Source organism: Coloeus monedula, assembly GCF_965178545.1.
Source record: "Coloeus monedula genome assembly, chromosome: 18".
Classification (NCBI taxonomy): Eukaryota; Metazoa; Chordata; class Aves; order Passeriformes; family Corvidae; genus Coloeus; species Coloeus monedula.
The window spans coordinates 495997-522693 of NC_138798.1; positions in this window are offsets into that span (position 1 = coordinate 495997).

Here is a 26697-nt window from a genome sequence, read left to right on the forward strand (position 1 = left end):
AATGACAACTGTATCTCAAAAATGGTGTAACAGTGAAAGCAAACAATGCTTTCAACCCTGAAAGTATATCTCTATTCTACTCTAAATCCAATTACATATTTTTTCCCTTTGTCTCATTGACCCTTTTACGAAGAAGAAATGGTTCATTTTTCTCATCTGGTTCCAGGACACTGATTGGAGCATTGCTTCCAGCAAAATACTTTAAAATATACTTAATTCGAAATCCAGCTGTAATGGGGTTACTCATATGCTTACCATTAAGCATGCACTGAAGTGCTTTGCCAATTTAGTCCCAATATTTACACCTTCTGTGTTTCCATATCCTAATAAGAACTTAATCTTCTAACACGTAACACATTGAATTTACATATTGTGTAAAATATATCTGCAGGGATTTGACAGGTTAAATTTTATTGTAAATAATGAGGAATAAATCAAATCCCATTGGTAACATTGGTTCCTGCTGGTGAAAGGTTCCTGCTGATTCCCATGCTTTATGCATACAGAAGAGAAGAATTAGGTAAATGTTCCCTAGGTGGGAAGGATCCTCCTAAGTGGGAGGATCTTATAAGATGCAAAACAACAGATGTCTTTGTTCTATATCAATCATTTAAGTTGTGATTATTCAGCAGTAGGACTCTGCCCATGAAGAAGTAAATGAGAGCATCTGTAGAAGCCTTAAAAAGAATCCTCACTGCATTAATTTTATGTTATAGTGCTGCACCTAAGCTGAGCTTGTCTTCTGGGAAGCATTGGATAAGGTGTGAGCATAGCGCAAAGTACAATAAGAACATCAGTGGAAATCCAGGTGTAAAATGCAAAAACTGTACTGAGACTTTTATAGTTCTTTCTTGCTGGTTTTGGCTATTAAAAAGACAAATTTTACGCTTAGTTTTTCTGTACACTACAGTTTTGCATTGACTGGCAGTTACTTTAGATCTCTATTAACTTTCAAAAAGGTCCTGTAAAGAAATTCCGTGGGTTTTTTTGATAGAGTTGTAGTGATGAGGTAGGCAACTATAAGCTAAAATTGGCAGTCCATCTACGTTGTCATTTTCAACATCTAAAGTTATTATGAGGATACCCTTAGTCAAGTGATACAATGCAAGAGCCTCTTAATTTTTCTCTTGTCCTTATCCTTGTCCATATTCTTCTCTTGCATTCTGTTCACATGCACATGGTGCCTTTGCTTGGGATCCAAGCTTGTGTTATACTTTGAAAAGCAGACCACAATTTGAAAATCAATGTTCTCCACAAAGCAGTTAGGGTGGCATTGGGCACAACATGAAGTGGGAGAACCACAGGAAAGAACAGTTCTTTTTTGTCTGTGCAAAAATCCTAACCAACACAAAAAGCTGCTGCAATCGAGCTGAGAATCTGTGTCCTGAATTGGGCTACCTTATCTCTAGAGAAGGGCTCACCATGTTACTGTGTTCTCTGCCTCCCCCTTTCTCCCTTTCTTGTTTTCTTTCTATTAAGACTTTTGTAATATCTCTTGTTCACTCGTTTCTATCTCTTGAGATTTGAGTTTGCGTTTTTGTCCGTACAATACCCAGAGTCAGATTAATTCATAAAATGAGCCCCACAGAGTGTAGGAAACTCAGCTGGCAAGGCTGTAAAAACTTTGGCAATTACTTACTTATTTTGAGCATTTGGAATCCCTAATGGGCCCATTAAGAATATGAATATCATGGGTCTGTTTGCTGCACAGGAAGTGCCTTTGCAAGGAGTTTAAACGAAGGAGAGGGTAGGAACTGTGCGTCATCGGCTTGACTTTCTAAAGCCTCAGTGATATTTGTCAGAGAGGCTGGTGCAGTTAAGCAGTTTAATTACAGCCAGGAGTGAATCTGTGGGTTCTGTGATGCCCTTCCTCCACAAGAAGGCTGTGGGGGGAGTGCATTCACACATACACTGAGTCTGTTGAAACTCTTGCTGTACAGAAACATTCTCTGAACTGCCAGGTGCTGTACTGATAAATCCCATACTCACCAGGAACAACATTTCCTTCTGGAAGTCTGGCAGGTGGCTGCTGTCCTCCCTTGCAGAATGCAATGGGAGCTGCTGCCTTGGTGCTCTTGGTGGGACACAGCACAATTCCCTGTGTAAAAAGTGTTTTTCTTTGGCATTAAATTTCTGTGCCTGAGCCCCAGATTCCCTCCCTGCTGAGACATACCCTGCATTTCTGGTGATTGCAACATTAATATGCAAACCATGCAGGTTGTGATAAATAGTTCCACAGCTCTTTACTAGCAGAAATATTTCACGTCAGGGGAAGGTTCTAACTGTGAGTATTCTTTTAAAAATACTGCCCATAATTCTGCTGCAACCTTCTCGGTTTGTGTATGTAAAACAGAGAGTCCTATCGTTTGTTAGCTACAAATACCATGTTATGTATATTCTTCTTACTTCCCTGAAAAATCACAACTGTTATATATTCCAGAGAGACCCATTTTGGAAGAAACAATAACATTTAAATTGTGTATTCATTTAAAAATTGTTACATTGTGAGTGAACTATATTTTTTTCTGTTTTAATTGGGAAACTTTTGTAGCAGAAAGTTGTAAAGTACCAGGATTCCAAAATAACCATAAAATGTATAAAAATGTCTGAAAGCACGTTGTCAATGAATCAAATGCTGTAATCAAACCTTTTTACACCCTTGTATAGTGTCTAATTTTAAATTAGAAGTAGTCAAGCAGCTGATTTCCCCCCTTCCTCATTTTTATGTTCATCAAAAATCAACAATGAGGAATAAACTCTTCTTTGGATGACCTTGGTCATGGACTGGATGTTCACACACCCCCTGACATTATGGGCTGTTGTATCCTAGGGCTGGGACACAACTTAAGGAGATGGAGATGAAACGAGCTGTGTGAAGTGCAGGTCCACATGCTGCTTGTACCTTTGTGTTGGTATCGGCACAGCTGCCTTCATCAGCCAACCAAAACATTTTTAGGCTTCAATTTCAATAATGTCTGTAAGGTGCTGTAGAATTTACTTTCTCAATTTTTTACTGAAGTGCATATTGGAGTGGTTTAATGGGTTATTTGCAGCTGTTGGTTTTTGCTGCACTTCAGAAAACACAGCTGTAGTTTAAAGATCTTCATACAGGTATTGAAGCCTTGCTTCAGATACCCCTTTAAAACATTCCTAATATTCCTGCTTTTATTTGTTTGGGGCTTTTTTTCCCCAGAAAACAATGTCTTACAGATATGGAGTAACAAGCCAGAAAGAACATTTACAACTATCTAGTGTGATGTATTGCAATTCTTTCCACTCTTAACTCATTGATTCATGGATGTCTACAAAATAAGTGACCTGACATTGCTCAAATTCAGCATAAGGTGACCTCAGTGCATCTGAGGTTAGAAATGATGGATTTGTTTGTGAAGATTAAAGTAAATGTTTTCAAAGAGAAGAAGCAATTGAAGAGGAGGAAACAAAGCAGCTTTCATGTATTTATTTACAATGTCAGTATTCCAAAGCATTTTTGTGCTTCAAGTAGCCCAAGAAGTTTTGAGATCAGCTGTTCTGAATGGAACACTTTTAACAGAATGGAACAGAAGGAAATTAAGTTCAGGGTAATTTTTTGACTTCAAGTTTTGAGGACCCAAGACAGGAATGGCAGGAAAGAAATTGTTTTCCTGCAACAACCATTTGATCTTGAAATTTAACTTACGTTTCATCCAGAGCTAATTAAGATTAACTCCAGTGCTAACCGTTAGTTTCTGCATTAACAAGCAGAGAAAAAGCAGTCATTAGGAATAAAATTATCCATGTGGATCTACTAGCATTTGTAGCCTCAACCCCTTTTCAGTTGGTTTGATAAAGAGTATGTAACCAATGCTATATGTCTAATCCAATTAGATTCCTTTTCTGTTTGTTTTCACTTAATTGGTGTATAAAAATACCAGCACTTACAAAAAGCAGAAGGCACTGTGATGACCCAGCACCATCAGGTGTGGTCTGGAACCCACATGGTGCTGGTTTAAAAAGATGGACTCTAAGGCTGGCTTCAGGAACTCCTTGCTCCTGGGAATCTTTTCTTTGTTATTTGTATGGGTTTTAGTAACAGAAGTCATTTAAAGAAAAAAAGAGAGATCAGAAACCAGAGTGTTGTATGTTTTTTGAAAGAGAAGTGAAACTCCAAACCCTAAACAAAACTTAACAGGCATAGAAGAGGATAAGAAAGATAATTCGTGCAGAGTGGAATTGAAGGTATTCTGATGTTTATTACTGTTGGAACTTGTTTTTCATTGTGGTAAATATGATCTTTTTCCTTTATTGAATTTGAATTAGAGAATTTTGGAAAAGCTTTTGTACTTTCACTGTAATTAGTTATGTGTTTGTCCAAGGCAAGTGGTGTGAACTATTTTGCTCATGTAAAGACTTGAATTTTTTAAAACATACATTTATTTTAGAAGCATGGTGTCATTGAAAAGCAATGCACCAGTACCACACAGGTGGCCTTTCCATTTATAAATTAACTTCAAATTAATAGAGAAACTTCTCTTCAGGTGATTTTGGGTTCTCCTACCTGCACACTTACCCAAGTGTCTATGTAATTTTTCTTACTATTGCTTACTGTAAGCTTGGCTTGCCAACAGCTGGCATGGTATGTCCACTGTATACCCCTGCATGGGAATAATAATTAGAAAAGACTTTAAAAATAGAATAATAGAAATAAGAAACAAATGCACAAGAGCTCAGTGTGGAAGAACATAGAAAGACCCTTTCATGATGTAGCAAAAACTTTTAGTGGGAAGAAGGTTAACTTGGTTAAAAATCAGTTTCCCTAATATAAGAAATGCAATCTAAGCTTAATTCTCACCAAAGATTTGTTAAGTACTTGGCAAGGAAATATGGATTTTTTCAGGCATTCTCTTTCAATTTTATGTGCAAATGGCATTTGGTAGGAAGAACTAAAATAAAACCTTTCTCAATTATTTCTGTTTTTTAGTTTGGTTTCTTGTCAACAGCTTTGGTTCTCTTTTGGCATTGTTTGAGAACTTTTTTATAACATGTTAACTCTTCAGTTGTCTCCAATAGCTTCCCTGACTTATAGGAATGTAAATCTAATTGCACATGCATTAATTAATAAAATGTGAAACCTTAAGGGAAAAAGTGGTTTTGATCATATTCGTACTTGATGTCAATGAAAAAATTCATATTTATCCCACAGAAATCCCATCCGTGGGAACCCAATGTTAAGCACTTCTATTGGCTCTGGGGAGGTATTTTTTTATTCCAGGAAAGGTGTCTAAAATAATATGCCATATAAAAGTTAAGAAATTCAGATATAACTTGCATATAGAAAGCAGCTGAACAGAGCTGCAGAAGAATCTTGCTTCAAAGTGAGATCTGGACAGTGTCAACAGCAAAGGAAAGAACTCTTAGACTCTCATTATGTTCATCCCACAACACAGATTTTCAGGGATTGTGGCAGGTGAAATTGCAATATTCCTACATCAGTGCAAATCTTGCAGTTACTGATGATCCCAGGATTTAATCCATTCTCTAAACTGATTAAAATCACTAAAACTCCCTTCCAAACAAACATGTAGGAAAAGCAATTGTTCGTTATATTTTCCTTTCCCCTGGTTTATCTTGCTCAGAGAGATGAGTGCTTACAGGTGCAGAGTCAGGGCACAAATAGTGACCTGAAACCACGCAGTAGATGAGTCAGTATACGGGGCACTGCCTGATTAAAAAATGTTTTGTCTTCTGTGTGTGGGTGATGGTTGTTTGACAGATCAGACAAAACACAGTGGTAGCTCTGAAGGAGGGATAGGAGAAACTTTCAGAAAGTTTTGTTTTGGACTGGGTGAAACTTGAGAAGATAAATGACTTCTTCATTTTATACATGAATAAAACCAGGCTTTGACTGATTGTTATTTGACTGGAGTTGTACAGTGAGCTAGTAATGAAACTCGACGTCTAATATGGTGAAATATGACTACGACCATATTTTTCTATCAATATAAATTCCCATGAAAAGTAGGAGCACCCCACAAGCTTTCCACTACCTTTTCTTAGAAAACCAATGAAAGCTAAACTGGGTGATCCATTACAGAGTGAACACAGAAATCTTCTTGGCCAAGACTGCCCATGAACCCTCAGACCTGTAGTGTGGGGAGAAAATTAATCAAGTGTTTGCACACCACAGACCAGCACAGTGGTCTCTAGACCACCTTTTTTCTTTACAGGGCACTATTCTGTCTCCTACTAAATCAGTGTGAAAACTCCAGTTTGCTGTTATCAGATCTGTGGTGAGCCTTTTTTGAAGTCTGACTTGCCCGTACTCTTGAAACAGGATTGCCTTTTGCTCTGGTGGTACAATGTCTGTTGTAACAAATCTCTGAATGTCTCTTTGGCCCCATCCCAACCAGAAGAGATTTTTAAAATGCAATCTGTAATGTGTATAACATTATTATTTTAAAAACTTTAAAATTTGCTTCCATGGCCTAATTTGAGTAACATTACTTTGATATTTACCTTTTTCTTTAATCTAAGACAATGACGAGGTATGATTGAATATCATGAAATTTTAAATGTTTCCTGGGTGAGGATCAGCAAGAGTAGCCCAGCCTGCCTCCACCTCAGAGAGAATGAAAAACCAGGGTTTTTCCTGTCATCAGTGACTTAGAAAATCAAGAGAAAATTGAAGCCAGAATTTTGGCAGACAGAGTCTAGACAGGTCTCATGCATCAATAGAAAGATGAGATAAATATTAGAGAAATATTATTCATCCTAAAACAAGATCCAGTTGCAGCTGTTGGAAGTAGTGATTTTATTCAGAGGCTTGTGGAAGAGTTGTGTGGTGAAGATATGATTCATTTCACTAGGAATCCCAAGTGCCAGGTATTTTATTACCTTCTGCAGGGAGTTACTTCCAGAGGTAGTAAATTTTTCCTTTAAGCTTCCTTTGTTGGCTATAATCCCTCTGATTTCTTTCTTTGATTAAATCATACCAATTTTCTGGCTGTTTTTTCCTTTGTTCTATTTAGCCACTCTCAATCTTTTAATGTTGATGAGCAAAGAACAAATAAATGCCTGAAAAATATACCTTGGCTGCAAAGCCAGCTGCAGTAAATCTGCTGTGACAGAAATACCAAGTTGTACTCTGAAGGATATTTTTTGCATTTAGCCACCCTAGAAGACAGCTCTGAAAACTCTAATCTCCTAAGAATCCCAGATTAGATACAGTAATATGATAGGAGAGAGAGAGAAAGCATCCAGGAATGGATTTTCTTCTGTATTTTGGACCTTTGGTAAGCAATCTGTCTGGCAGCTACTGTGCTTTAAATGTGCCAGCAGTATTTCTGCAATTACAGCCTCTGGCTGTAAGTTCTCATGTTCTATCTGGTGTTGTTATCTATTAATAAGAGAGCCTGTGTCCATTATTCTGATTGTTTCTCTTTCAGCTATGCAATGTTTCTTTCATGCTGCTTCTTTTCTTACTTAAACCAAATTTCTGTTCATTTTTAGCAGGAACAAGGAAAAAGATAGTTAATCTCACAGAACTAAAGAGACAGCTAATTAGTTAACTATAATTTTTTTAAAAAAATCTGTGTTTGGTATTGAATGTGGAAGAAAACTATCGTACACAACAAGGGCTTCCCTGGTTGTGTATCACCAGTCAGTGATGCATATTCTCTGTGAATAAAGTGTCTATCAGGACACAGATGACAAAATCCTGAATTTTGCATTTTGAATGAATTTGTAGAAGCTTTGACATTTATTTTGGCAGAAAGCAGTTACTTAGAGTCAAGTTTTAAATCAATAGATGTTCTCAAGAACTGTTTTCAAGCAATTAAAGGCATTTTGAATGAATTGTTTGCGTTTCAGTTATGTTCTAGAATAAATGATTTTTTGAATGACTCATTGACTAGATAGCGTACTTTTAAGATTTGTATTTGTAGAAATTTTTGATGGACATTGCAACAAGGTAGGGAATGGGAATCTTCAATGAAAACTCAGTATGGTTTTCATATCTGGCTCAAAAAACCAAAGATTTTATATTCCCAAATTGCAATTTCTCTAATAATCTGGGAACCTAGAATCTGACCAAAGAGCTGAACATTGAGCTAAGCAAAAAGTTGTTCTATAGCTGTAGTTATGTCTGTTCTCTGGACTGTGTTTTCTGTCCCCTGTGATTTCACCCTTCACAGCTGCTGTTGGTTTGCTGCAAGGAATGTGCCTTGGCATGGAGTTTGCTCTTTAGAAGACCAGAAGTAACTCAATGATGTATAAGAACGATATGACAGTTTTGATACAATGCTTTGTAACTAGATGTTGGTTCAATTTTCAGTTCAATTCAAGCAGTACTCTACCCTCCACAAACTTTGTAGAAATGCATGAGCTAAAGACTCTGTTAAATGAGAGCTCACTTTACTGACAGTTGGATGAAGTTCCGGAGTTCAAGTTGGATCTGTACTGGTGTAACTGATAACTCTTTAGGGTTTCACATCTTGTTATAGTTGACCTACCCCATGAAAAATTATGGTGGTGGGAAGGGGACTGAATGATTTCCTCTTGTAAACTACTCATTTTCTCATAGGTGGAAGAATTAGGGTGAGAATGAGGATTAAATAAATGAAATCTAGCTCAGTCTTGCAGTGAGAGAATATTTGGGTTGTCTTTAACCCTTTCTGCAACATAAGGTGCATGATCTTTATTTTGCTCCAGGTATACCTGTTGGGGTGTGTGAGATGCTCAGGTGCAATGACAGTGATTACCTGAGCACATTTAAATAATATGATAAAATTAATTTCTGCTTTAGCTCTACATTTAAAAGGAGGCAATTTGATGTTGTCCAAATCACTTTGAGTTGAAGAGTTGTGGTGAAATGCTGTTGCTCATTCATTTTTCTACAAGGAAAAATGGACCCATCACGTATTTACAGGTAAATCTGTTGCCTATGAAATATCACTGACCACATAAACACAGCTCTGTGATAACTCCAATAGCTTTCTTCCTACTTAGTGGTCCTTGATATCCCAAGATACCTGGATAATTGCCTGGGCAGAGGAGCAGAGCTTGCCTGTTGTTACTACATTAAACTTCAAAGAGTAATTTTCTGACTGACTCTGATTCTGACACATCATTATTAAATTTGCTGAATATCTACGCCATCATCTCTGGCATCTCATAATGGAGCTGTGTTTGTTCACTTCACATATGTTACTCCTCTACCTCACATGTGCCAAGTCAAATACCTATTAGGAATAGTTCTCCAAAAATAGTGAAAAATGTCTTTTTAAGGTGCTTAATGGCTAGCCTAGGAACACAAATAGTCAAGTTTTCAGCTTACCAGTCTCAAGTATTGGGCAAAAAATTTAACCTTGCAGGGACAGATTTCCAGCTTTAAAATGCGTATCTGTGTTCCATCCCCTTCCTTTTATCCGGCCTAAGTTTTATTTCTTATATATACATCAGTTTTACAGTCTTTGATGCCTGAGGAGGTCTCCAAGCACCACTCCAATGCAAGTGGTGATCCCTGCTTTCTAAAGCCTGTTTTCTTTAGGTCGAAGGGTTGGCAGACAGCATTTAGCGCAAGTCAGAAAGGATCAGAGAGGAAGGCAAGGGTGGATTTAAGTCAGAAGTTTGTAGCAGGTGCCACTGGTATGGCAACCCTTCACCCCTTTACCTTCCCTTTTCCAGGACTTGTTACGGTAACCAAGCCATGACCTTCTACAGTGCTGCTCACCAGGGTGAGCATGAAGTCAGGATAGTGAGTTGAAATAGTTAACTCTCACAGCAGAGACAGATGAGCTCATTATCACTGGAGACAGAAAAATGTCTGGGTGAAATATAAAGCTCTTACCTTTTTCTCATGGAAAACCAGCTTTGCTATCAATTCTATTTGAGAGAGTAAGTGAATTGAAATAAAGCTGATGTCCTGGACCTGTACTAAATTCATAAATGAAGAGGAAAAAAGCTATTTTATGTTATGTAAAGCATACATGACATCTTTGCTGTCACTTTGCTTTGCCATCTTTGCTTTGCTGTCACTGCTGGTTGTGAAGCCGTTGAGGAAAAGCAGTGTTCCTTGACAACATTGTATTGTAGAATTAAAGGATTATGTGAGCTCAGAAAAGTTTACCTTAAGAATTCTACAAAGGAATCTATTGAGGAAAGCAAAGCCTGAAAATATTACAGCCTAAATTCCAGAAAATTCCTTAAATGCAAGGAAGCCTCAGAGTTCCCTGGTTCTACTCTCTGCTGCATGAACAGTCTGAATTGCTTTAATAGACACTGTACCACTGCATGTCTGTGACTTTGTGGATTTGAATAACGTTGTAAATAATAGCTTCAGAATTGTTATCTATAATCTGTAGATTATAATGCTCTGGAAGCTGTATACACAGAAATCTAAATGCATATAAGCAATGAGAGTCAATTTAGGCCTATGCATTTGCCAAGGTTTCTAGTGAGAGGCTGAGCTGGAGGTAGTTTAAGATATCGATAGTAATTTCCATTTTCATTCTGTTACATTCTACTTGTTGGGCCATTTTGTCTGCACCTCTATAACACAAAGGGTTTTGATTTCAGCTTTTCACTGGAAAAAATGCAGGTTTTTTTTCCTGATAAAAATTTCAAGGCAGAACTTTCAAGAAGCTTCTGAGGTTTTTACTCTATGCCTTAATTGCCTCATCTGTAACACAAAGGTCATAGTAATACTTGGTGACTGCTTTGAAGACTATGGGTGAAAAGATATTTAAATTCTGATTGATAGCAGTGTTTGGGAAATAATGCTCTCATTCAACACTTTCACAACGAATTTCCTTTCATTGTTGGTTTAAATCTTATTGACAACAATCTTAATTGATCTTAATTTAAGTCTCTCCCTTGGTTATGAGATGGAAGAAAAGCCTAAGGATTATAAATGTTAGGTTTCTATCTTTATTTGCATCTGAAATTGTAATGAAGTGAAGGATTCAGAGATGCTTATTTGTCATGTTTGATAAAACAACATGAGAATTTGTTTCTCCTTCCAAGACCGTCTACCGCTTTTGTTATGTATATTAAACCAAATGCCCTCAAAACAAACAGTTTTCCAGACTAATGTCTGAGATTAACTAATTCCCAATGGCGTCCCTTCACTAATGAGAATAAAAGGTGGTGCCCCAGAGACAACCCACTGGAAGCAGGCAGCCTCCACAATAGATGTATTCAAACAAATTTGCTTTGTAGTGCAGTGAGTGAGAAACCACCCACCCAGCCACTCAGATAAGGGCAGGCAGCATTTTAGAAGTGCTTTTACTAGAAGTGCAGACCCTTGTGTATTTGTGCCCTTGTTTTCCTCTGCATCAGTCGAAAAAATTTCGAGAAGAGATTAAATGGATCGTGATTTCCATACATTTGATTGTGTGAAGTCCTTTGGGTCCCCTCTAGGGATAAAGAGGTGGAATACACACAAAATAAAAGTAAGTAATGTAAGGGCATTCTGGCCTGAAGCAGTATGAAGTCATCCTTGGTGGGGAGAGCTACCTGCGGAGGGATTCTCATCCTTGGAGACTCCTCCCTGCAGAGGGATTCTCATCTGCTCAGCAATTGCACGCAGCTTTTTCAGACTGACTTTAAAAACTTGAAAGAGCAAGAAGATTAACAGAGCACAAGAAAACTTATTTGTTAAAGCTGCATATTTAAATGATGATAGAACCTTTACAATAACAATCAAAGCAAAGTTGTGCAGGGAAAAAAAATGAGGTAATTCATTTATGATTCAGTTTAATGATGGAATTGCTGCTCAGTGCAGTTTCTAAAAGGAGACCATCATTACTGCTGAACAAGCATTGGCTGATTTTAAAGCAAGTTGCTGGAAACAAAATTTGTTCTAAATTAGTGAGTAGCTTGCAATGTCTTTAAATACTGTTTAAGGTAAAGAATATATATTCAGCCTGTTTATCACTGTGGCACCGTGGTACTTCAGACGCAGATTTGTGAAGTTTACTTCAGTAGTCCCAAATTTACCTTTTACATTATGGATTATATATTCCTCATCCAAGCTGTGCTACTGCACATCCCACTATGCTGTTCTGTTTTCATGATGGGTCTGAAAGGAATTTGGAAAAACTCTAATTTGAGAAGTGTGTGTGTGGAAAATATACAAAGGATATTCCTGCATCTCCAGTGTTTCAGTTATTTTTCAGTGGATATTTATGCAAACTGTAAAGGTTTTTTGCAAATTAAGGAGTAGAAGTAGTGAGTGAGATTTTGCATCTCTTGTCATGATTGGAAAATATAATTGAGCAATGTGCTGTAAATGCAGTGAAAGGTGGGAATGCAAATGAAGTTCTTTAATTAAGCAGTGTGCTATTTGATCCAAAATTTGATTTAGGAAAGCACTTCAGTGTAGGCTTTGGTCCTGTTGATTTTGAATGTTATCTTCTGTACTTTTAAGATTTTTCTGTTGATGTGCACTTCACGATGTTGAGGACAAAAGGACCGAGACCATGACCAGACTGCATTTTGAACAGTATTGGCTGTTTCTACTGTTAATAAAAAAAGTCTATTTTTGATTTTCGAATAGAAGAATTTAAAAAAGCACTTATTTCTATAGGCTGAAATAGACTCTGCCACCAGAGGGAAGTATTTCAGCCTAATTATCAGTTTTGGGATGGTTGTGCTCCTCTGAGGGTTTTGGCACAAGATTTGTGCAGGCTTTGCCCCCTCTGAAATGCCCTTTCCCGGGGTGCCCCGGCCCGGCTGAGCGATCCCAGCAGCCGCAGTCAGTGCCTGGGCACGGGCACCCAGCGCCGAGGCGAAGGAAGAAGATCACAGAGTATTCGGAATCACAGAATAGATGTCACTTTGGAAACCTTTTTAGCAGGTACCCCAGGAAATTCAGAGCGGGCTGTGAAGATAATGGTGTTTTCAAGATCAGAAGGGGATGGTGAATCCCGGAGTGCCCGGGGCTGCCCCGTGGCAGGGAGCGCTTCCCTCCACGTCAGGCACGGATCAGAGCATCCAGCCCGTTTGCCACAAACTGATGCTCTTAGAACTGAGCCCCAGGGCTGATGCAGCCACTTCACTAACAGGGATCTACTTCCAAGGTGGTTTTAGCATTAGTAACATGAATATGTTCTTGTATCGGGTCTTGGATCCTACATCATATCTGAGGCTATAAAGGTAAAAATACTGCCTGTGTGTGGCTTTATTTGAGATAAATGTCTTCCAGAAAACAAAGCCTGCATAAGGATTAATCAAGATAATAAGCTGTGTTTACATCAAAGAAAGCTGAAAATCAATTCTGTTTGCATTCAGTTTTGTTAATGGAAATATACATTATTTTATTAGTCAAATGGCACAATTAATTACAGAGATGATTTTCTCTCTGGGGCTGCTTTATGACTATTACACTGCTTACAATTAATCCTAATGGAAAGATGAGATTGAAAATTCATGGTCACTTGTAAGTTTTTACAACCCGATTATTGCTTCCAAGTGCCCAATGCCGTGGCACTTGTTTCAGAAAACAAGCTCTGTGAATGTTGGAGGAGCACAGTCCAAAGCCATTGTTTGTTTTCCTGTGGCTTTAACCAGGGCATGCTCTGCCAAGGTGTTCCAGCCTTCCTGGTTAAGGTGCTTGTTGCTGCATCCTGTTTGCTCCTGAGGGAGCAGGGAGCACTGCACTGTGCGAGGCTGGACCACTGGAGGCTCGGCTGCAGGGCTGTATCTGATGAATCTGTGCCAGGTGCCTAATATCTTAGAAACGCTGTGTGGCTGCTACCTAAGCCACCATGGCTACTGCCACCCAAGTAATTGATTTATGTAGATTTAATGTATTAGGGATCTGACTGTAAAATGGAATTGAAGACCACTAAAATACTGCTAAAGACAAGCTGCTAACCTCACTTTAACTGATTTTGAAGTGCAAGCAGGCAGCTAATGGCAGAGAAGGAGTGGAGAAGAAATGGAAGGCTAATGCCATATTCCTTTCATCCTGACGTTAAATAGCCCTTGATGTGTCCTTCCAGTTTATTGAAATTGTGGTCACTTTTGCAGTTATGAAGGCTGGCATTTCTGGAATAACATAATTTAGCTGTGACACTGGTGTGCTGCTAGCAAAAGTCTTGCAGTAAGCAAAGTGCTTACGATAATGTCTATCTCCTCTTTCCCAGATGAGGTGGGAGGATTTTTATGAATCTTTCAATATTTTGATCTAATTTCAATAGTGAATATATTATTTATTCCTTTAATGGGAAATGTAATGAGTTGGGATGGTTATTTTACTAGGACATCTGCCAGGGAATGGCTGTAGCTTAATGTGAGTGAGCAGTAACGGCTGCAGATTATTGGGGAGGGTGTTAACAAATGTTCTACTTAGTAGAGATTTCCTTAACTAGTACCATGAGATTTAGTGGTGATTAGTCAGACCTCAGAAGCTAAATGAGTCAGCCAGAGAAGTGAGATTGTAAACTCATATGTACTATTATACTAAATAATCAGCAAATCTTTCCATGCATTATTCATTCTGGTATTTTATTATCTGAAATCTTGTCTAGGTTTCCCTTACCAATTTTTAAATATCCTTTTAAATTCCTTGGTCCCAAAAGCTTCAGTCAGGTGAGTACTTAAATGGTTGAAGGGATTAGGGCCAGGGCACATTATCTATTGCCATTATTTTAATAATTTTTATAATTTTTTCAAGTATTTCTATGTGAACATTTCAATTTTGATGTAGTGTGTGGGGAGATTCATTCCAATAAATAAAATGGATTGTCACTGGCAGATCAGGCGACACAACTTTGACTTTTTTTATGTTTATGCTGAGCTCATAATTGTATTTTATGAAATATTTTCAGTCAGTGCAGTTGTCATGCAGATTGAGGCTGTCTCGTGGAGTCTACCCCAAGTTTGTGTTGGTCTGTGTCACCACATTTCCCTGCCACAGAAATGAGGGGAAGAATCTGTGTCTGGGCAGTGGGAAGAAGGGAGAAGAACTTGTGGTTTTAGGAGGCAGTCAGTGCTGGAAAATGTTTGTCAGTCCTGTATTAGAGCTAAATCTTGAGAGGTTTTGGGTGTCTCATTTGCTACACAGATTGAATAGAGGATTTTTAATTAGTAGAGTTTCGGCTTGTGAGCATAAAGATATATGAAGCAAAGCTGAAGTCTTTTAAGATACATCATGTGTGCAGAACTGTGGTGGTGTCTTTTGAATGTGAAAGTAACAGGAAGCTTGAAAAGCATGGATCAAAAAGGTATTGAAATACCCTGCTGGATGTATCTTGTCTTGATTGATCTTGAAACTGTAACTCTTACAAAGGGCATAAAAGTTGATCAAATGAAATTACCATTTCATTTATCCCTAGTGGGGCTATTTTACATGACTGTGAGTAATTTCCTGCATTGTGACAGTCTATGATTATGGCATGAGTAAAGGTGTGATGTCTGTCATATTTTCTTTTCACAATGCTGTACTTCATAATAATTCCAATGTGTATAAAAAGATGTGTGAGGAGTGGACAGTTTGGTACAGCTGGTAGGCCTGCACGACTGGCATCTCTCACACCCAGAGCCACACACACCTAAGGATGAAGAAAAAGTGGAGGCTTTCAGTTCTTGTTTTGTCTCCCTCCATCTTTAGGAACGTGGATAGGATTGGGCTGCCAGGTCCCGTGAGTCAGAGGATCTTGAGTGCAAGACTTTCTACTTGTGGACATTAAAATTGTAAGGGACCAGCTCAATACTCACAAGTCCATGGAGTCTGATGGAGCTCATCCCTGAGCATTGCAGGACCCCTCTTCACCATCTAGCAAAGGCCTTGGGAGTTTGTGGAGGTTCCTGCTGGCTGGAAGGTGGCCAATGATATTCTAATTTACAAGAAGAATGTGAGGAAAGACCTAGGAAACCACAGACCTATTAGCCTAACCTCAGTTCCTGGAAAAATTACAGAGGAGGTTATACTGGGTGCTGTCAAAAGGCATTTAAAGAACAGTGAAATCATCAGGCACTGGCACTGTTTCCTCTTGGGGTGTCAATGCTGGGCCTGAATGTGAGATTCATCTCATGCTGGGATAGACACAAGGGATGATATGGGGCAGCAGTTGAATGAAAGGGGTATTTAAAAGGGTCCTTGCCTGTAAGGTAGGCTTGGATTTTAATCTTTCTTTTGGGTTGCTATTTGGGTTGAACTTTGGGAACTGTAATTTTGGGCTGGCTTTATCAATGGCTTAGAAGTTTTGAAATCATAGGGACTGACCAAATTCAAGTGCGGAGGGCGAGTCCTCCTTGGCTGGGTAATGACTGTCATTTGTGTTGTACCTGTGGCAGCTTGGGCACTTCAGCCTTGGGCCCCACACATGGGTGTGATTCACAGCTCTCCACAGCTCTGGTGTTTCCTGCAGTGGGGATATCTGACAAAGCCTTAGGGTTTTGTTACCTGACAGTGTTTCCTCCATTCTGGCAGAGAACAAGCTTGGCAACTCTTGGCTGTCTTAAGATATGAAATGAGGCTTAGTTTTTTCTTTCATTTTGTCTGTCTCTTGCCTTCAGTAAGACAGAAGAGGGAAAGAGGCCTCTCTTAAAATGATGGATGTAGCTGTGCCTCTTATTCGTGATGTTATTACTTTCCTTATGATCTTAAATAGGATGATACCACACAAAAAAGCCAAAGATTAGAAGAATCATTAGCTTTCATCTGTAATTATAGTGCACTAGCTAGGTCTCACACATTGTGAGAGCTATAATTTGTAATAATGGTGTACCTATTAAGGAAGGAATGGGTCATAACTGAGGGTATCTTTTCTAAAAATTACTTACCTACAAATACATGATAGAATAGTGTTCCTACAGTGGCTTCCCAGCTACTCGGAGTGGGTGTGTGCTAAGCCTCTGTGCAGCCTGAAGCAATAGCAGCTGGTAGTGCAATTCTTAGAAATACCACCAAAAAAATCCCAGAAAAATAATGAGAAAGCTTTTGAGAAAAAGGATAACGGAGGTCCATTAGTACTATCCCTCCAGGACAATATAATAATGTGTTTGATACTTTTCTGGAAATGCTGCAGCTAAGATAAAATCTGATGCTGAATGCTGAATTCATCAGTGTGTGAATTCAAAGGCCCAGATAACTTCCCTCATTCTAAACATCTCTTGCTCCCTGACATTCTGCCTTCAACTTCAGCAAATCACAACCTCAGTGCACAACTTTTATTTCTGTCTCTCTCCTAGTATATACTTTTAGCAAAATAGTTATGCAATGCTATTTTGCATTTGTAATTAAGATTTTATATCAGGTTTTTTGCAAGTAGGTGGTTTTTACACCCAAGTGGTATATCAACTCCTAAAGCCAGCAGATGCAACGACAGCTACTTGTGGAATTATTTTGGCAATGAAAATGACTATACAAGGAGCCCTTACATGCTCTGCTCACTGCTGATTTACTAAATGCAGCAAACTTTAGAGTAATAAATGTCTGAGTAGCATTTTTGCCTGTTTTTCTTGAGTGTCTCAGTATTTGGAAACACAACATTCTCTTAAGTATCAGGTTTAAATTATTAAGTGTGAACTTAATAGTGAACTATGAAGTGTGAACTATAAAAGACAAGGTTGGCTGGTTTAGTGACAAAGTCTGAAGAGTATAAATGCTTGTTTTGCATGCAGCATGGATATAAGGAGCCTGTGGGGAAAAAAGATTTGCTCATTGACTGATTCTGAATACAGTATTTAAATCTTCGTGGATTACAGAAGTCAAATACAGTATTTTTCAGTGAGCGTAGTGTCCTATAGAGAATTTGGATCTCTATTCCCTAATCAAATTGATGAGTGCAGTAAAAAGCAAATAAAGATAATCTCATAGAAAGGTTGATTATTTCATCACACATGAAGCAGATGATAGAGGAACATCTCTGAAGCAGTTCTAGGAAAGCTTCTTTGGGACAATGAGAAGGAGTATCACATTTAATGATACAAAAAGGAAAAAAAAAAAAAAAAAAGTTGATTGGCCTAGTCATGAGATTTGGTTGCAGAGCTTAAGTGGTAGCTACGTTAGGAACTCCTCCCAGAAAAGTGCTACCACCAGTCAGAACATTAAAATGTGTTCTTAAATACAGTAAAAATTACATGCACAACAAGAAGATATTTAGACAATAAAACAGACATAGTGCTTACGAGAAGTGCTTTCTTGTTGGGAGATATTTTGATATCTTGCTGTAAAAAGCTGCAGGAACAAGAAAGACAACAGACTTTCTTGTTTTTTATACTTCAGCTGACTTAATTAAATTTCTTTCACTATGCATATGTAACTATAAGCAAAACTTGGAGGATTTAGCTTTCATTAGTGCTTTTTGTAGGGGGAGAAAGGAAAGGAGGTGCCAGTTTCATTTTACTTTGGGTTTTATGGACGCAAAGTCATCTAAATGTTTGGTCCAATATCCTTCCTCTGACAGTGACCAGTAGTAGGCAAAAAAATGAAGTTTAGATACATTTATGCTAGCTTGGGTGAACATTCTCTGCCAGCCAGTCAGAATTAAAGAATTTCAAGTGCACAGACAACTCATAAAGATACTCATCACTGAATAGTGTTAGCCCATTTTGGAATGGGAAGCAAAATATTGTGGCTGTCAAATGTCTTTTTTTTTTGTTTTTTTGCTGTGACAAGTGAGACATTATGATATTTCTCTCACTTTTCCCCCTTCTCCTCAAATTGTGAAAATGGGTTTGATTGTCACGATGATATGCAAAAAAAGCCCTTTTTTCCAAGTGTTACAAGTTGTTTTGAGGAAGGTTTATGAAAAAGGTGCCTCAAATCACACTGACTTTTTTTTCCTGGAAGTTCAGAGTCTTAAATTAACAACACCCACTTCTTGATGTAAGTTACTCTCCTGAAGTGTTTTGTTCAAGTCTCACAGATTCGTATTTCTGATGTGACAAGAATTCCCAGAAATGACTGGAAAGGGTGTCTTTGTTTCCTGTTAAAACTTAGTGCTAGGAAAATGGATCACTGTGGGCTTTTGTTTTGCTTCACTGTCAATAAAAGGTGTTTTACAGTTGCTGTTGGGACGGCTCACAGGCAATTCTTGCATCCGTCCTAGGAATGCTGGCACACCATATTCTCGGAAAACAGTCTGACCCTTTGTAAGCCTGATGAGAAAATCCAATCTGTTCCTCCAAAACAAGCTATGTCACAGTCTCTGCCAGTTCTGCTGCACCTCCTCCTAGCAGTAATTAGATCATTTGTCTCATCTGGAGAGCTCAGCCTATTGCACTTTGTACAGTAGTTGTGTTGAGTCCCACAGCTCGTGTTTGAACGGAGCTGACAAAGTGTAAGCATTGAAGGGATGGCAGGATCCTTGTTCTGGGCTTTCTTAGCCTTAAACATTTCTATTCCTTCATGAAATTTCAGCCTTTGCAAATCTGCATGGTTCAATCAGAAGGGAGAGAATGGCTGCGAGGAAACGCGAGCTGCATCCTGATCCCTGTCCTTTGTTCATTGGACCTGTGTGATGTCCTCTGCAGCCAGGAGTGAGCTCCCCCCTGCCCCCAGGCTTCCCAAAACACTGTGGGGCCACGGCTGGGGCTGAGCTGAGCCTGGACAAGTCAAGGCTGGAGAAGAGCAATTGCTGCCAGGCTGTGAGCTGTCCCCACAGGACGTGCATTTGGCTTCCAGCTCGGTGCTGTGGGAGAGCCAGCTCATCCCTGCTAGCAAAAGGAAGCGTGTGCCAAAGGCTTGGGTATCCACAAATGCTGCCTAGTCTCCCTCATGCTCCGAGCTAAGGGTGCAGATGTAGCCACATAAAGGACCAGGCTTGAATTCTCCAGGCTGGTATTCACATTTGCCAAAAGTGCATTGGGTTTGACCAATGATTCCAATTAAGTATCTGTTAAATCTTTAAAACTTTTATATTAAGACTTAACATCATGCTGGCTAGCTCGTTTATTTTCCTTCTGAAAATAAATCTGCTTTTTGATTTACTGTGTGAATCAGTAGCTGGCTGCTTTGAAGAACACAAAGAGTGGAAAGGGCATTGCACAAAAATTGCTGAATGCTTTCTAATATCTGAGACACTGGAAATAGCAGACCTGTAAAAAGTACAGAAATACAGTGAATAAGTTAGTGTAATTAAAACAAGAGCAAATAATGACTAAAGAGCAAGGTCAGTCAGGATTTATGAAATTTCCTGACTAAGGTAAGCTGCAAAGAAACTTTTCTCAAAAGCAGAGCAAGCTGGAATAGAGTTACATTATGAGTAATGAGCTGAGTGAGTGACGTAAGACAGCAGAGGTTTATTTTGAATTGATGTAACAGGATGTATTCATCCTGACCTTCTTGAACCATAAATGTCTAGTGATGCTTTGCTAGATAGAGCATTTCTCTAGTTAGCTAACCTGCTATTTTTCCTCAGCTGCTCTTACACAATGTAGGATGAAATGGAGAAGGTGGCAGAGAAGCTAATAGAATCATCAACTTCTTTACTTTGTAAAGGCTAAACCAACATGGAAGTGGCTGTTAGAGAATTTCTGAGTATCTTTCTGTGTTTTTAATGTAATGTTTTCCCTTTTAAGTTATTTCATAGGTTGCATAAGAAAGATTTCATGGCAATATGTTCTTTGTGCCAGGTTATCTACTGCAATTAGGAGGAAGGCAGCCTAGTTTTGCTGTAAATATTTAGCATGTTCCAACAGTAGAGTCTCCAATTGCACTGTCAGATTTGGCTTTCATTCTAACAGCCTCTTGCCAAAGATATTAAAGAAGATTCAGCTCTCTGTTTTATTTTTCATTCCTGGTCTGAGCAGGGAATGCCTGTTACAATGGCTTTTTTGAGAGCTCCTTTCCACTGGCCCAAATGTTTATTGGAACGATTTCCAATGTGCAGCTGTATAAATGAGAATTTTTTTTTTTAAAGAGTACCAATCTGAAAAAGCCATTTCCATCATGGAATAGAAATGCGCCAATCTCTAACCATGTGACTGGTTTGATATAAGTAAATGCCACCATATAAGAAGCTTCCATCCTCCTTCCCTCTTCTCCCAGACCAATTCCTGCTGTACTTTCTGCTTTCGAAGCATCAGGTCACAATGTGAAGCATCAAACTCTCTGTCCCCATTACACCTGAGTTTCACTGTACCAGGAACTGGGCATTCAGTAACTACAAGTATTGAGAAATGGTAAATGCATGAAAGTTCGTGTCAGCACTCAGAGAAAAGGAGAAATACTTGTTATCCCTGCTTTAGAGAAGAACAACAAAAGCACCGAAATTGGGCTATGTGCTGCAGATCCCTCCAAGAGCTGCAGGGGAGGTTCCAGGCAAACTTCTCTTGCTGCATTTGCTCTGTGGCCCCAGCCCCACGGGGCAGCTTTTAAATGCAGCTTTTGAAGGTAGCTCTCCTTGTAGCAAAACCTCACCTATTAACCAATTAAACTATTTTGTTGCTTATTATTAGCCCTGGAGGTGGAACAGTCGTTGCTGTTGCAATGATAATGAGTGGAGTGGAGGTGGAGATCAATTGCTGGACAAATTAGCAACAGAATTACTCAAGATGAATGAAGGAAAGGTCGAGGAGAAGAAGCATCTGCTGTGTTACAGTGCAGTCCTGGGATGGAAGATACAGAACACATAGATCAAAATATAATTTAGACCTTGAACAAGAGCATCATTGTCATTCAGCTGCATTCAGTGAGAGTCAAAGAGTAAAGAAATCATCCACCTTTCTTTAAGCTGAAATTATTTTCTTCCAATGTGACTGGAAAATTATTCAAGTATATTGCTTTATTGGCATATAATTCATGTGCTGACATTGTCTTTATTTTTAAAAAGTTAATAAGCAAAAATCATTCTATAAATTACTTTTTCCTGGTAACTTTTTTGGCATAACTCATTGGAAAAACTTGTATTAATGGTCCAAGGAATTGGAATCTAAATGTTCATATATATTGATAAATGAGAACTTTATTACAAATTTTTTTGTGGGGTTCTTAGGATTATTCTTGTTAACTCCAAATGCTAACATGCATTAAATATTTATGATGCATTTAGTGCAGAGATCCACTCCTGATTCAGGAAATGATCAGAAGCTGAATCAGTCCTGCTCGTACTTGAAACTTGATGGGTGAGGCAGGCAGCCTACAAGTAGTTAATACTGAAGCATGAATTTGTCTTTGGGGTGTAAAGGGAATGTGTCCCTGAAAGAGCCTGGGGGCAGCCAGCCTGTGGATAGGTTGGTTTAATAGAATAAATCCTATGGATAATGATGTGACACAAGCAGTTTACCAAGTCATTGCACAACACTGTGGTGTTATGCAGGAGGTTTGAGGAGCTCCAGTGCAATGGCAACTCTTGTGTTAAGCTCTGTTCCTCATTTAACTGAAGCTAATTATGCAAATAACTTGTATCACTGTTCCTTGGTGCTAAGGAAGATCTGCAATGCAATAGAAAGATTCTGATCATTACGTCTAATTACACTGGAATGAGAATTACTGGAAATCTTCAAGTGGCAATTATTCTTTTTATTATTTTTAAGGCAATCAAAGCAAGAAATGCTGTGTTCATAGTTTAATACAAAAGGTCTGATGTAAGGAATATCTAAGAACTTTGAACCTACTGAAGCCTTAGTGCTCTTATGTTTTTGTCTTCTTTTGCCCAAAACCATGTAGGACAAGCATTTCAACTTAATCATTGGTTGTTTAAAAAACCTCCATACAAGGCTTCCATATCTTGCCAAAATTAGATCTGTGTTTTCTCAGCTTGGCTTTACATGACTTTACACTGGTCGTTTTGTTGCTATACACAGTCCAAGTAATTGCTTGCTCTGTGTTACTGTAGTTGGCCAGAAATGTGGCTCTTACAGAAGAGGTCCTGTCAGAAATGAGGACTCTGTTGGGCTGAACATTCTGTGCACAGTTACGTGCAATGATTGCCTGAAAAAGCCATCTAATTACAATTAGTGCCTTTGCCAAGCATTGCTCCAAACTATTCAAACTACTATAAAATCACACTATAACCCAAATTAATTATGCCACACGTGGATGGAAAGCTATTGTGTTGGATTCTGAAGTAAAACTCTGAAAACATTAGTCTGAACAGCTGAAACGGGTAAATGCTGAAGCTGAGACCGTGCATGGAACAACCCTCCCTGAACTTCTCAGAAGAGATCTTATGCAACAGATTTTCCCTCTAATTTGGTTTTATAGAAAGAAGGTAACTGGGAGCCTTAGCTCCCAACAGGAGACTGAGTCAGATGAGTTCTAACCTTATGTTTTCCAGGGTCCTTACATTTTCCAAGACAAAGGAATAGTATGGAGGCTTTCAGAAGGCAGCATATATAGTTCTGGTGGAAACTGAAAACTGTTCTCTACAGATGTTTTCAGGAGCCTGTTACTGAGTGAGGGGTGGGGTGAAGGACCACTGCCATAAGGAAATGGAACCTTAAACCTGCAGTTCCTCTCATGGGCCATTATTGTTGGTGGCGTCACCAATATCCCTGAATATTTGTCAGATTATAGGTTTGTGGGTTTTTTTGGTTATCCTGAAAGTTGAGGGGTTTTTTTAACTTCTTCTTCTCTCCACAGTACCTGCAACCCTGAGAAGGAAAACTTCACAAAGAATGTGCTCAATCTTACCTCTTTGTTCCTCTCATGGTAGCCCTGATCTCACCAAATGATATATTATACATATATATATATATATATATATATAATTTGTTCCTGAAACTGAAGCTGGATCTGCATACCTTGGAAAAGTCATATCTCTAATTGAAACATATTTCTTAAACTACTGCTTTTTCTTCTTTTATTTTGTGTCCCATGTCGTTAAAGCACAGCGTTCAAAGAAAAGTTTCTTAAAGAAGCATCATGTCCTATTCCCTCTTTTCTTCATTTTGTATTGAGGGATTAGATTAGTAGATTTATAATGATGCTTTCCTTGTTTTTTTGATGTCTATTTTCTGAGTTCAGTTGCCATGTGCAAGACAGGTTTTGGCTTCCTGGTAGTATTATTACAAATATAATATTAAACTCTCTGCCTAAAATTTTAAAGAGCCAGGTATTTAGGTCCTTTTGGTTTTTACTGTTTAAAATCTGGAAACACTACTGCACCTTGTTTGAGTACTCTCTTTCCCATGGTTTGCCCGTTGAAGTTTGAGTCCTCTGTTCTCTTGTTTTACTTTGCTTTAGTCATTGTATCAGATCAAAAAAGGAATTAGAGCATTCAGTTTCACACTGTCATCTGTCATTAAATTCTGTTCCCCATGTACTCCTCATTAATCCCCCCAGGGATGGGCTGATCCTAAGGCTGTTCTGGGATCTTTGCATTCAGGGGAATGCATGTATAGCAGAGGTCCTACTCTGAGAACCACTGAGAAAATGAAGGGATAATAAAGGTTGCCTTATCTGTGGTGGTGAGATGGCAATTTGCTCCAGGAAGGAAGACTAGCCCTATAAATTTGACTTATTCTGGCTCAGCCAGTAAGTGAACACCAGTCCGTGTTGTTGAGATGGGGCCTTGCTTTCTGTCTCCAGGGAGAGAACTTCTGTCGTTTCCTCTCCTTTGGGCCACTGTTTCACTTGGTTGTTTCTGCACACTGTGCCACAAGAAGCGTCACCACATTCTTTTGGCAGATTGCACAGCAGTTCCCCTTAATTCAGTGCTAATTTGTATGCTCTGCAGTGCTTTGCTTTTGAGATTTAGAATTCTCACTACTTTTCTGTTAATTTCCTATGTAATAGGATTTTAATACATAGAGAGCAAACGATCTCTTTGGAATGTTTGAAGTCCTAATCTAGCTGTGTAAATCTCCCTCATTATCTAAGTATTTCCTACTGTCGATAGCTACTTTTAAAGCATTAACATTTTTTGTGGCCTTCACGGGAATCTTTACTTGTATTTGGTGTCTGCATTAGACATGAAGATGTTTGGATCTGCTACGATATACTGCATCAGTGCATGCTTATTAGCATGAATCTTTTTAGTCTGGAAGATAAGACTGTTGCTGTATGTAAAATATGGAAGTGTGAAGCTGACTAGAGGTTTTACCAGCTGAGATATTTAGTCTAGTGAGTTTATGTTAGCATGGCCACCTCTTCTGAAGATGTGAGAAGTATTGGTTGGGAGGATTTATTTTAATATCAGTGGAAGGAAGATGACCAAATGAAAAAGCAAAATCAGATTCAGTGTGAGTCTTGATGTTACCAATATAATTCCAGCTTGATTAAAGTCAGTTTTTAGTGGCTTTAAACAGAAATTTGTACTGATGCAGTAAACATCTTCTCCCGTCCTTTCTGTCAAGTTTCCTTTCTCTCAGTCACAATCTCTCTTTGGACTCTGTATGTAATAGGAATGACGTATCATTATAATAATTGTTACTGATGCCAGAATAGGTAAAAAATTGCAAAACCAGCAAGGGATTGTAGAATAGGACTGTGCCTGTGTCTGAACAGAGGGCTGCTAATTTCTCTAGTGGGACCTAAGTTTTTTTCCATGGTGCTGTACCAATTGAGTCTCACTGCTCAGTGGTACTGAGCCATAATGCAGCACGGGGCAGAGAAAAGATGCCAACAAGGTAAAATAGGGAGGTAAAACGTTAAAATTGGAGATGAGAATTTGTTAGGTTAAAGCACAGTACAAATATGGTGACCATTAAAACATTGTTTCTTCATATTTAATAGCCCATGAAATGCCTCAAGTGCTTTTTTAATTGCCCTTTGCATACTGAATAATAATCAAATAAATTTAAAGAAACTTCAAACAAACGACAAACATTTTTACACAAAGCTCGATGTCAAGAATTCATTGATGGAGTATTTGGCTGAAACTCTTTACTTAAGCACTAAAACCACTTTCGCCAAATCTAACATTAAAGAAGACTTTGTCTAAAAATGGATAACCATTATGTCTTTGATGTACAGCCATGACAATGATCTTAGTGGAGGATTATGGCATTGCATTAAGCAGAGGAGAAAACTACTCTAATACCACAGTGTTAACACACCACAGTGATCTCTGGAGCAGCACAACTTATCTAACACATTAGGGACAAATTCAGGTTATTAAGCCTAATTAAATCTATTTTTACAGGATTTAGCAGCATCTATCTAGAGGTTGCCAGTCTTGATTTGAATTTGTCTAGAGCCTGTGCCAGTGCCACATAAGTCACTGAGAAGATTACTGTGCTCTTTGGTGGCCTTTGGATCAGACTGATGTGCAGACAGATGCTCACAGAGACATCAACATTACACATGGCAGAATACATATTTCTGCAGCCACCCTTTTATCTGACAGCTGTTCCATTAACATATTTCTGAACCTACAAGTCTTCTCCCCAGTTAATGGCTCATAATGCAAATAGATAATTGTTGACTATTTCCTGCTAAGCAAAGCAATCCCTGTGCTTTTCAAAGAGTTATTTAACTCTTTATTTTGCTTTTCTGGAATACAGTTCAGAGTCCTAAAAGGAGGGTTCAGCATCTTGCCTTCATCCAGTGTTAAATCTCCTGCCTGCTGAAATGTGTATTTTTAATCCCTCTAAGCTGTTTCAGAGAGAATTGTTTTTGATCTGTCTTAAATGTTAGGGATGCTTTTTACTGTATCTTACTTTGTGCTGATGTTCAGTTGGTCAAATTTTCCTTCTATTTTAAATCAGTGTAAAAATTAGGATATACTATATTTTTCCTCTACTGGTAACTGATACTGAAGGAAAGTGTCAAAAGGTTATAGAGACAGCAAAATCCACAAGAGTTCTTGTGTCAAATGGTTTCAC